This window comes from Meleagris gallopavo, chromosome 19 (assembly GCF_000146605.3).
Source record: "Meleagris gallopavo isolate NT-WF06-2002-E0010 breed Aviagen turkey brand Nicholas breeding stock chromosome 19, Turkey_5.1, whole genome shotgun sequence".
Classification (NCBI taxonomy): Eukaryota; Metazoa; Chordata; class Aves; order Galliformes; family Phasianidae; genus Meleagris; species Meleagris gallopavo.
This window is the reverse complement of record NC_015029.2, coordinates 854,222-864,213: the sequence shown is the minus strand read 5'-3', so window position 1 is coordinate 864,213 and position 9,992 is coordinate 854,222. Positions and strand designations below refer to the sequence as shown.

Genomic DNA, 9,992 nt, shown 5'->3' with positions numbered 1-9,992 from the left:
GCGCACCGCACCCTCCGCACCCCGCAGCCCTCCCTGCCGCGCTCCTCCTGCCCCAGTCCCCCGCGCACCGTTTCCCGCAGCCCGGAGGTCTCTTGAGCTCTTCCTGGCTGCGTCCCTCCTCAGAGCCGGGTCCCCACTCAGGTCCCTATCCCTGTGCCGGTGAGAGTGGCACAAACCAAACGGGCTGGACCAGAGCTGCTTGCTGTGGAGAAGGGCAGTGGGAAGGGTACAGGCAGTTCTGCGGTGGGACTTTGGCTTCATACAAGCATGAACCCAATAAACAGAGCTTTTTCCACAATGGGTTTGAGGGGCTTAACCCTGTGCCTGCCCTCGGGGCATCTTTAGGGAGTGAAGCACACAGAAAGGGTGAAAGAGGGGCACAGCTGTCATGAAGCTAGGGACACTGGCTCTGGACCAGAAGTGCTGCAAAAGGAGATGCTGATTTCCAGCACCCTGTACCTGAGAGCGGACAAGGATGTCACACAGGGACACTCCATGTGAGCCCCCACTCCCCAGCCCTGCACCAAGGTGAGGCTTTTCGAAAGATGCCAACTGAAAACTCAGCCCCCAGGCCAAGCCCCACTGCCTTGGAGCCCTGATCCTGCCACATTCCCAGAGCCACAAAGCCAGTGTCTCCACCGTCACCAGCTGCCAGGCCCCCCCAGCTCCCCGCCTCTGCCCCTGTGGGCTTGTGGGCTGCCGGCAGGGGGCAACACTCCCCAGCGCCTTGCTTCCCATCTGGAAGCAAGGATGGAAGCTCCCTAGATGGAGCTGGGCCAACACCTGCATGAGGACAAGTCACATGGAAGTGGCACCACCGCAGCCTCACTGCTCCTCTCTGACCTCACAGGACACCCATGTGTCCCCTGTGTGTCACCGGCGGGTCCAGAGTGGGCATTTGCTTCAGGCTGCAGGACTTCGGGCTGTGTTCCTGTGCACCACATCCACATGTCAGGTGCTTGGGGACAGATGTCCCATCCCCAGGCATGGGCACAGCTCCCGTCCCACACTGCCTGCAGCCGCATGGTCTCTCCTGTGTCAGCGGCCAAACACACTGCAAGGTAGCACAGGGCCGCTGCAGATCCCCAGCTCCAGCCACGTCTCTGCCGTTGGATGATGCTGTGGTCAGCACAGAGACCTCCAAAGTGCAGAGCCGCAGCGCCTTCCCACAAGCGGCTGAGTGCAGGATCCCATCCCACGGGGGAGCTGTCGGGATGCGGGAATGGGGCCGTGCACGTGGAGCTGGGGAGCAGCGTGGCTCCGAATCGCTGCTGACCCCTCCGGGACTCGAACTACGTTTCCCACAGCACTTTGCAAAACGAACTGCCCCCTCCTCCGGGTTCTGCGGGACAAGACTGCGTTTCCCAGCCGGCCACGCCGGGAGCGCCGCGCGCAGAGCGCCGAGATCCGCAGCGCCGGGTGAGTGGGGCTGGGGAGAGCCGGGAGCGGTGGGATCGGGTGCAGAGCTCGGGGTGGGCTTTGGGATAGCTGCGAGGTCGGACCTCTCCAGGGCTCCAGCGGAGCTCGCCCGGCTCCGTGCCTCAGTTTCCCCCCAGCGCGGAGATCGGGAGGAGCGCTGCCGGCACCGCGGCACCCAGCAATGGGTGGGAAGAACCCGCAGCTCCTCACGGCAACGCGGAGCTCTCTCCCCAAGGAAAGGCTCCTGCGTTTATTGAGGTGTAGGCTTAAAAATCCACGACGCAGCGTCCTGCCTGCCGTCCCGCTGTCCCGCCGTGTCGCTGCTCGCACGGGAGGTGTCGCTGCGGGACCCGGCAGCAGCTGCCCTGCGCTCTGCCCCAGCGCCCCACGAACGGCCCCGCTCACGCGTGGGCTCCGCTCACCGACACCTGCGGGGATCCCCACTGCCCGTCCCCTCCCAAGGGGTCTCAAAAGCGAAGATCCCATTGCTAGCGCCTCGGAGAGCGCTGCAGCCTCTGTGGTCAGCGGACAGCCTTCATCCGAAGTCCCCCCCATCCCCGTTGCCCCCCCGTGGCAGCTGGCAGCGCTGGGGGATGCTCTGGCCCAGCCCACGCTCTCCTGGATAATCTCGTTGCGCGCAGCCTCCGGCGCCGGCTCGGCTCTTTGCAGCCTCCGGAAGCCCTCTCAGCCCTGGCTGCTGCTCTCCTGCTCCAGAGCTGGCGGCCTGCTGCTTCCCAGCCTCCATTTACCAACGGGTGATCTGATCTTGTGCCAGCTCTGTCTTTAACCCCGTGCCCGACAAGATGACGGCTTCGGGTTCCTGCAGAAAGCAGGGTGTGAGGCTGGGGCTGCTGTCCCCAGGAGGGATTGAGGTTCAGCAGCAGCTGCTTCCCAGCACCAGGAGCTTCCCCAAAACATCCTGTGATTTGCCCATGTCACATCACCTCCAAAATCCATGCATGCTGCTGTGCATAGACACGTCCAGTTTAGCTCCAAGCTGAAATTTGGGTGCCCTGCAGGGAAAGGAACAGGAGCAGCTACAATCTCTTTAGTCTCTACAGAGTCTTTACCAAGGCAGCTTTCCTGCCTGTGAGTACTTGGGCTGATGCCTGAAGCCAAAATGTCCCCAGCACCTGGTGAATTTGGGCTCACAGCGGCATGCCCTTCCTCCCCAGAGCTCACCAGCCCTGTGCCATCCCCAGGGAGCTTCGACCCAGATTCTCACACGTTCTGAGAACCAAGGCTGGGGGGCACAGGGCTGGGTTCAGCAGGGAGGGCTGGGCTGGAGAGGGTGGCTCGCAGAGCCAGTGCTCCATACTGATGCATTTTATCTGAGATGCTTGTAGGGTGAAAAACTCCCTTGCGGAGCTGCAAGGACCCACAGGGTGCCCTTCAGGCATCCAGCACTGAGTTCCAGTCACTGGTGAGGCAGCTGCTGCTGGTGCCTGTGCCAGCTCCTCCTTGTTTTCAGCGCAGGGAACATTATGGAGCCATGGGTTTGTCTCTGCCACAATAGCAGCCTGGTGTTGTGCTGGTGTTTGCCCGTGGGATATTTGTACTTCATCCTGCCTGGGCAGGCTGGGGGGTAAATGAGAGGAATTAGAACTGATCTTGCTTTCTTATGGCAGATGCTGAGAACCTGGCAGAGGAGGAGGTGGAGATTGTGGCATGCTGAGAAGCACAGGGACATGCTGCTGGGAACAGAGCAGGGTGGCTGTGATGACCCTCTCCATCCTGGGGACAATGGTGAGAGCCCTCATCCCAAAGCATCTCAGTGGCAGAGAGCACAAGCACAGGAGGGGTTCAGCAGATGGGCACCAGCGTGGGCATCCTGCCCTGACCCCGTGGGAAGCACATCGCTCCTTTGGCCACCACGTCATTCCCCAGGAGGGCAGTTCAGAGCAGAAAGCCTGGATCTGCCCTTGGCAGCATCCAAAAGCGTCACCCCTCCTCCTGACCCCAGAGCCGGCCTATCCCTTGGCAGCCACATGGCAAAATCCTTCAATGTCTGTCTGTCCAGCACTGTGCAAGGGACAGACAGTGCCAGCTGAGAGCACGCACCTGGTGCTTGCTTTGCACATATGGAAATTATGGGCAGGATGTGGCTCCAGCCTGAGTTCCGAGCAGCGGACCTGGCTGTGGTTTGGGCTGCTGTGATTTGGGACCAGCCGGGCTGCAGCCGATGGTTGCTTAGGAACTGCACACTCACAGCAAGCAAATGGCTGAGAAATAAGGCGTGTGATCACTGCAGAACTGCCTCGTTTTCTGCAGTTGTCGGCAGAAAAAAAATGCAACTGAAAGGCAGGAGCCACCCGAGGTGCGTGCCATCCTGGGCGAGGTGCTGGAGGGGAGGATTCCGTGGTCACGGCACGAGTGCTCTGTCTCCGTGCATCCATTCTCCAATGAACAAGAGGGAGAAGAAGCCCCACTGGCGGAGGCAGCATGCAGAAACTTGGGGCTGCACAAAATGGGAAGTTCGAAGGGGCAGACCCCTGGAAGGCACCGGGCACTGTGCTCCCAGCAGCTCCCAGTGTCCCCAGAGCAGGCAACCCTCAGCAGGTCTGCGGTGCAGTGAGTGCTGCAGGGACAGATCTGAGCACAGCAGTGAGACATGCAGTACGTGACCCTGAGGACAGCTGCCCACCCTGAGGCAGCCCGACTGGTTGCAGGATGCTGATTATTGCATGCCAGCCCTCACACTGCTACTCTGCATACATCATTTTATGATGTCCAGGACAGGAGGAAGGTTCATATACTCCAGTCTTCATGGCAATGCCATGGCACCCACGGCACGGCCCTGCATGACCAACTCAGAGCTTTTTGGTGGTTTTTTTGACAAACACCAGAACCTACAATGATCTCACAGGATACCTCACCCCACTTGAGCCCTGAGGACCCTCACAAACTCTCTGTTAACCCCAGAACATCACAGGCAGTCCCACCACAGGTTATCCTTCCCCTGGGGGCCGCACTCCTGTCCCAGGGCTCTCACAGCCACCAGACCTGCACCACACTTTGGCATCGCATGGGTCAGCCCCACTTGGCTGGCTGCCGGGTGTCCCCACGCAGGAACCAGGCCAGCAGCTGCTTTCCTTATCACCGCCTGCAACCATGTGCTGTCCCTCACCCCTGTGGCTCCCAGCCCGGCTCACGTGGGGGCTTGGCAGCAGCACAGGGAAGCTTGCATTGTGGCTGCCCACTGTGGCCGGGCTGTGGGAGAAAGCAAGGATTTCCTGGCCTGGAGCAAGTCCTTCCCGTCTCCTCCCTGCAGTCCAGTGCTGGGGCTGGGAACCTGCCCAGGAGGCAGCAAGTGGAGCTGAGGTGCTTTGATCAGCATCGCAGTCCAGCGCCCAGACGGTGTCCCAGCAGCTCCGTCCAGGCACAAAATGTCTAACTGGGGGACCGTGGGCATGGGGCTGCTGCGGGATGGCCTCACAGCCTTGCACTCTTGGCAAAAGCCCACTTGGGGAAGTAACCCGGGGGGGATTTGTGTCCCTGGGCTGCAGCTGCCGTCCCTCGTTCTGAGCTGGGGGCAACCTGGAGCGCTGCCAAGGAGAAGCATTTGTGCACTGGAAAATGGCCCCGAGAGCCCCAGCTGGGGACACCTGGCCAGGCAGCTCACATGCACAGCCACGGGCCTCCTGCTCCAAATGTCAGTGCTTCTCTGAGCTGAGAAATCGCTTCCTGCAGACGGAGGGGCCGGCGTGCTGCTGGCAGCAGCGCTGACACACAGCCATGCTCAACCACTTTTGGTTTCACTGTGAGCAGCTGTGCGCAGCGACGCCGTGACCTCGTGGTTCAGCTGTGCCACAGCCACACAGAGATGTCACATCGGCTACAACGAGGGACGTTTTTAGGCTGTTTCCTGTTATTTTTTCCATGATGGGGAATTCCATGTACTGGGGACAGTCTCAGTGGGAAGGGAACGGCTGTCACCTCTGCGCTGACCCGGTGCCTCTTAGAACTTTGCCATTGCCCCATCCTGGGGACAGCATGGGGACCTTGTCCCCAGCAAAGAGCCGGGCCGGAGCAGGGCCACCGTACCCATGGGAAGCTTTAGGCCCGCTCAGCACCCAGCTCCCAGCCAGGCCCTTGGCTCCGGCTCGCTCTCAGCAGAGCTCTGCTTTCTGTCCTGCCGCCCGCTTGTCCTCGCTCGGCTCAAACAGTCCCCGTTTGTTTGGCTCTCGCTGCCGGCTGGAGCCGGGGCCGCGTGCCGGGCCGCCTATGCACAAGGGCCCCTTGTTTGCTGCCGCTCACCGGCCTCCCCCTCCTCGCTCACCCCTCGCCTGCTGTAGCAATTATCCCAATTAGCCATGCCCCTCCCTGCTGTGGGCTGCGCCGCAGACCCCCGTCCTTCCCTCTCCGTGGTGGTGGCATCAGCACTGCTCCATGCACAGGGACACCCCCTGGGCCACCGCCATGGGGACGTGGGCACCTGGGATGGAGCTGCTTGCTTGGAGTGGGATATGGGGGATTGTGCCAAATTCCGGTGTCTGGAGGCCGTGGTTCCTTGTATGCCCTAGTCTGAGGATGAGCATGGCACTGCCTGGTCCTGCAGCTGCCAGCCCTGCACCGTTGGCTGCCCCACATCGCACTGGTTTTCATCCTGTCCCAACCTCAGGGCCAGGCAGTGTGGGCGCAGCCCAATGCCTTCCTCTACACCATGCACCACAGTCGGCACCTTCCTCCCACAGCTGCTGGCCTCACAACACCCAGGGCAGGCGCATGAAATTTCCACTCGCCGACGCAGGCTGGAGTTGTGGCTTCCCCCTGCCATTCCCATACATCAAGGCCATCTTCCCCTCCTGAGCCCCGGGGCAGTGCTGGGAGTCCTTGAGCGGGACCACCCCCAGACAGGGCACGGCACGGCAGAGCATTTATTTCTGCACCCTGGCAATGTGCATCCCGTATGCATCTGGGCAGACAGACCTCACATCTTCTGCCCGTGAGCTGTAGGGTGAGCAGAGCCCCATGCATGGTGGCAGACTGGGGGCGAGACCCCCCCCAGCTGAACCACACAGCGGTCATGCCAGGACGCAGCATTACAGTGCAGGCATCAGCAGGCAGTGCAGTGCTGCTGGGATGGCTCAGAGCACCCCATCTCGTGCTGACAGCAGCCCTGAGCTCCCAGGGTTGGAGCTTGGCGTCTCGAGTCAGCCTGTCTGCTCCCATTTGTGTCTGCTGTGTTTGTGAGCACTGGGCTCACGCAGCCTAGCAGCCCCGTGTTGCTGCAGCCTCCTGCACCACTCAAGGTCCTCCCATGACCCCATCACACATCGGCAGAGCCCTGTTCTGCACTTGCCCTCGGGTGTGCACCCAGAGCAGCACTTTCATCCTCATCAACAGGACTCATCCTCATAGGACTCCTCATCCTTGTCCAGGAATGCTGCAGAGCATCCTGCAGGCTGTGTGGTGCCTGGAGCTCTGCACAGCTTCCCCCCAGATCCATCCCTGACACGTAGCATCAGCTCACAATGGTGCAAGTCTGTGCACAGCACTGCCCTTGGTGGCTCCCCCAGCAGCCATGTCCCCTTCCAGATTGCAGCTCTCTCTTCTGGCTTTCACTTGGAGCTGGCCCTGGGGTAACGGCTCTGATTCCTGCACCCTGTGGAAGCACCTAGAGGATGGAAGAAATCAATAAGAGGAAAGAGGCAGTGGAAATCCTAAGGCCAGGTGATGCCCATCAGCCCTGAAAACCACCTTGTTGCTGGAGCACCCCACAGCCATCACTGCCATGCAGGAGGCAGCTCCCTCCTGTGGGAGTCGGGTACTGCGCATTGTGCTGCCAGGGAATTCCCGGCTCCCCAGGCCCCAGCCTGTCCCAGCTTTGCACATCACTGCACTTTTCATGTGCTGAGCCCTGTGCTGCAGCTCTGTGTGCTGCACGCTGTGCTCAGCCCTGCTCAAACCACAGCAAAGGCACCTGGGGCCCCACGCTCCCCTACAGCCGCAGAGCCGGGCGGGCTGCTGCACACCCACACTGCTCCTACAGGGTAAAGCAAGAGCCTCTGGTTCAGCTTCACCCCCAAGTGAGCTGGAAATGCAGTGCAAAGCTGTGTGCACAGGCACCAGGTGCCCGAGCTGGGCAGGTACAATAGGCAGGAGGCCTGGGGCTGTGCCGACACCCTGCTGGGGACCCAAGCAAAGCAAAGCTGGGGACAGCAGGGTCACAGCTGCAATGACACAGTGCGTCCCTCCAATACAGCAGCCCAGGCACCAGGGCTACTACACTGACTCCCAGCAGAAGAGCTGGGAAAAACCACAGCACCGCTCCTGAGCCCCACATGGTCTGCAAGCAGGTTGCTGGGGGGTCAGGGTCATCACGGCCAGAAGGAAGGTGATGGCAGTCAGACCCCCCTGCCTCAGTTTACCTTCCTCATGCCTATCCATCCCATCCTGCCGTGGGGCAGTAGGAGGCATGGTGGATCTGCAGCACCAACAGTGTGATTTAACCATAAAAATAATGCTCATCACTCCTGGGATCTTGGTGGGGCTTTTGGAACCCACAGAGACTGTGTGTACAGAGTTCAGCGTCCCTGCAGCCCCCGGGTGCATGGCAACACAGGGATGAGCCACGGACATTATGGGAACTTTGCAGATATTCTGAGCACCTCATTTCTCACATTGGGGGCTGTGTACAGGGCTGGAAGCCCACAAAGGACCACTTCCAACCCCCTGCAGATGCATTCAAACAGTGCACAAATGGTCAGGGCCCGACAGCCCCCAGCCCACGCACTGCTGCTGCTGCAAACAGCAACCAGGGCAGAAATAGCAGCTCACAGCAAGAATTCCACCGCCTCCTTGGCCAATGTTCCAACAGCATTCCTCCTTCAGAGCTGTATTGGCTCACCCTGGGCAAGCACCCGTCTGTGGGAGCCCAGCCCTGGCCCTGCACCGCATGGGGCTCACCCTGTGCCACTGCAGCAATGCCACTTCAGCTGGGTGCAGCTGTGGTCCTATCCTGACCCCACTGCTGCTCAAGACTGCGCAGAAGGAAGGAGACAACCAGATACCTGGTAGGGCCCCGCTGAGCACAGCTGCTCTCTGCAGAGCTGGAGGTGAGCTCATTTTTGGGTGCATTATCAGCATGCTGAGTGATTCACCTGTACACAACCCGGTCATTGCAAGGAGCAGGCTGGATTTTGGAACAAATTGTTGATGTGTACAAGACCCAGACAAACAAACTCCATAAGAAGAGTGGCAGGCAACAAATAGACAGGACATGAATCATCAGCAGGGCAGGTATGCAGGTGGCTGTGGGGACATGAAGGAGCACAGTGTGTGCCGGGAGCTCAGTGCTGGGGCAGCGTGCAGCGCTGGGGCTGTTGGCACTTGTCCTGTTGGATGAGCAACAACCCTGTTGGAGCAGATCACTGAGCACACTGTTAATCCAGATGTGCAATAAAGTGCTGAGTGTGCGACTGGATCGAGCAGTTCTGAGGTGATGGGGCTGACGAGGAAGAAAAGTAAGGTCAGGTTATCTTATGGCATAACCATGTGTATCGTCTGGTTGCACCATTGGTGCTTCAACTTGCACTACATCTGTAACATCAAGGTTTGGAAATGATGGATGTGTGACACTGGGAAGCAGTGGGCACCTTGGCACCAACACACTTTTATTCAGCAGGAAGGATCCCTGATAGCATTTGTGATTGTTTTTAAATAGAGCTGTTGCTTAACTCACCAAATAGCAGTGTAATAATGCCGCGTGGCTGGGTCAGCATGGGGATGCCACAGGAATTAATAACAGAAAATGGCTCACGCTCACTCACTTCCTGCAATTTCCTTTGCTCTGTGAGTTCAAGCAGAACACATCGGTTCTTGCTATTTGCATCCAAAAGTGCCAGCAGGAATCCAGGCAAAAAATGGCATGGAGGACAGGGAAGATCAAGGGAATCCCTGTTTTGCACTGTGAAGGTGTGGGACAGCAGCAGCCCCATGCCACATGGAGTGGTGATCAAAGAGTGGCACTCAAATGGACAGCAGCAGCAGGGGGACAAAGCTGAAAATGCATGGGCTCTGGACATGTGAAAGCAGCAGTGTGAAGGCACGGTGCCCATTTCTGGTCCCAGCACAGTCCCAGACCCCACAGCTCAGGGATTTCATTGTGGTGAGTGCTCAGTGGGGGGCTGATAGGGAGATCCCTGGCTGGAAATGGGCACTGCAGCTAGGGAGGAGAAAGAGCTCAGAACCAGACAAAATCCTGAAGCCAGCAGGCCAGAAGGAAAGGGCAGAGAGCAGGAGGGTGCCAAAGGTCTGCAGAAACCCAGCAGTACCCAAAGGAGCACAGTGAGCACCCTGCTCCAAACCGAGGGAGCAGCCCTGCACGCTGCGCTCCTGATGCTGAGTTGGGTGTCCAGAGCCGCACACGGTGCCGAGCCCACCAAAGCCCACCAAAGCCATGGCACAGCAGACAGCTCTGTGCCCAAGGGCTCCCAAGAAGCGGGATGATACTCAGTGGGGTTTGGACCTCAGGTGCATGCGGGGTTCATCTGCAGAGCTGGGCAGCAGGTCTGGCGACGGAGCCGTGGGCTGCAGGTGGGCTGCGTGGGGCTGACCTAGCGGCAGGGCCA

General features: G+C 59.7%; 1 long non-coding RNA gene across 1 annotated transcript; it reads left to right on the top strand.

The window, feature by feature from the left end:
* The first annotated feature begins 79 nt into the window (after positions 1-79).
* Positions 80-8,845, top strand: LOC116217288. The gene is made up of 2 exons (XR_004161649.1): positions 80-1,419; positions 3,048-8,845. It is a non-coding gene; the product is annotated as an uncharacterized LOC116217288 (long non-coding RNA).
* Positions 8,846-9,992: the final 1,147 nt, after the last annotated feature.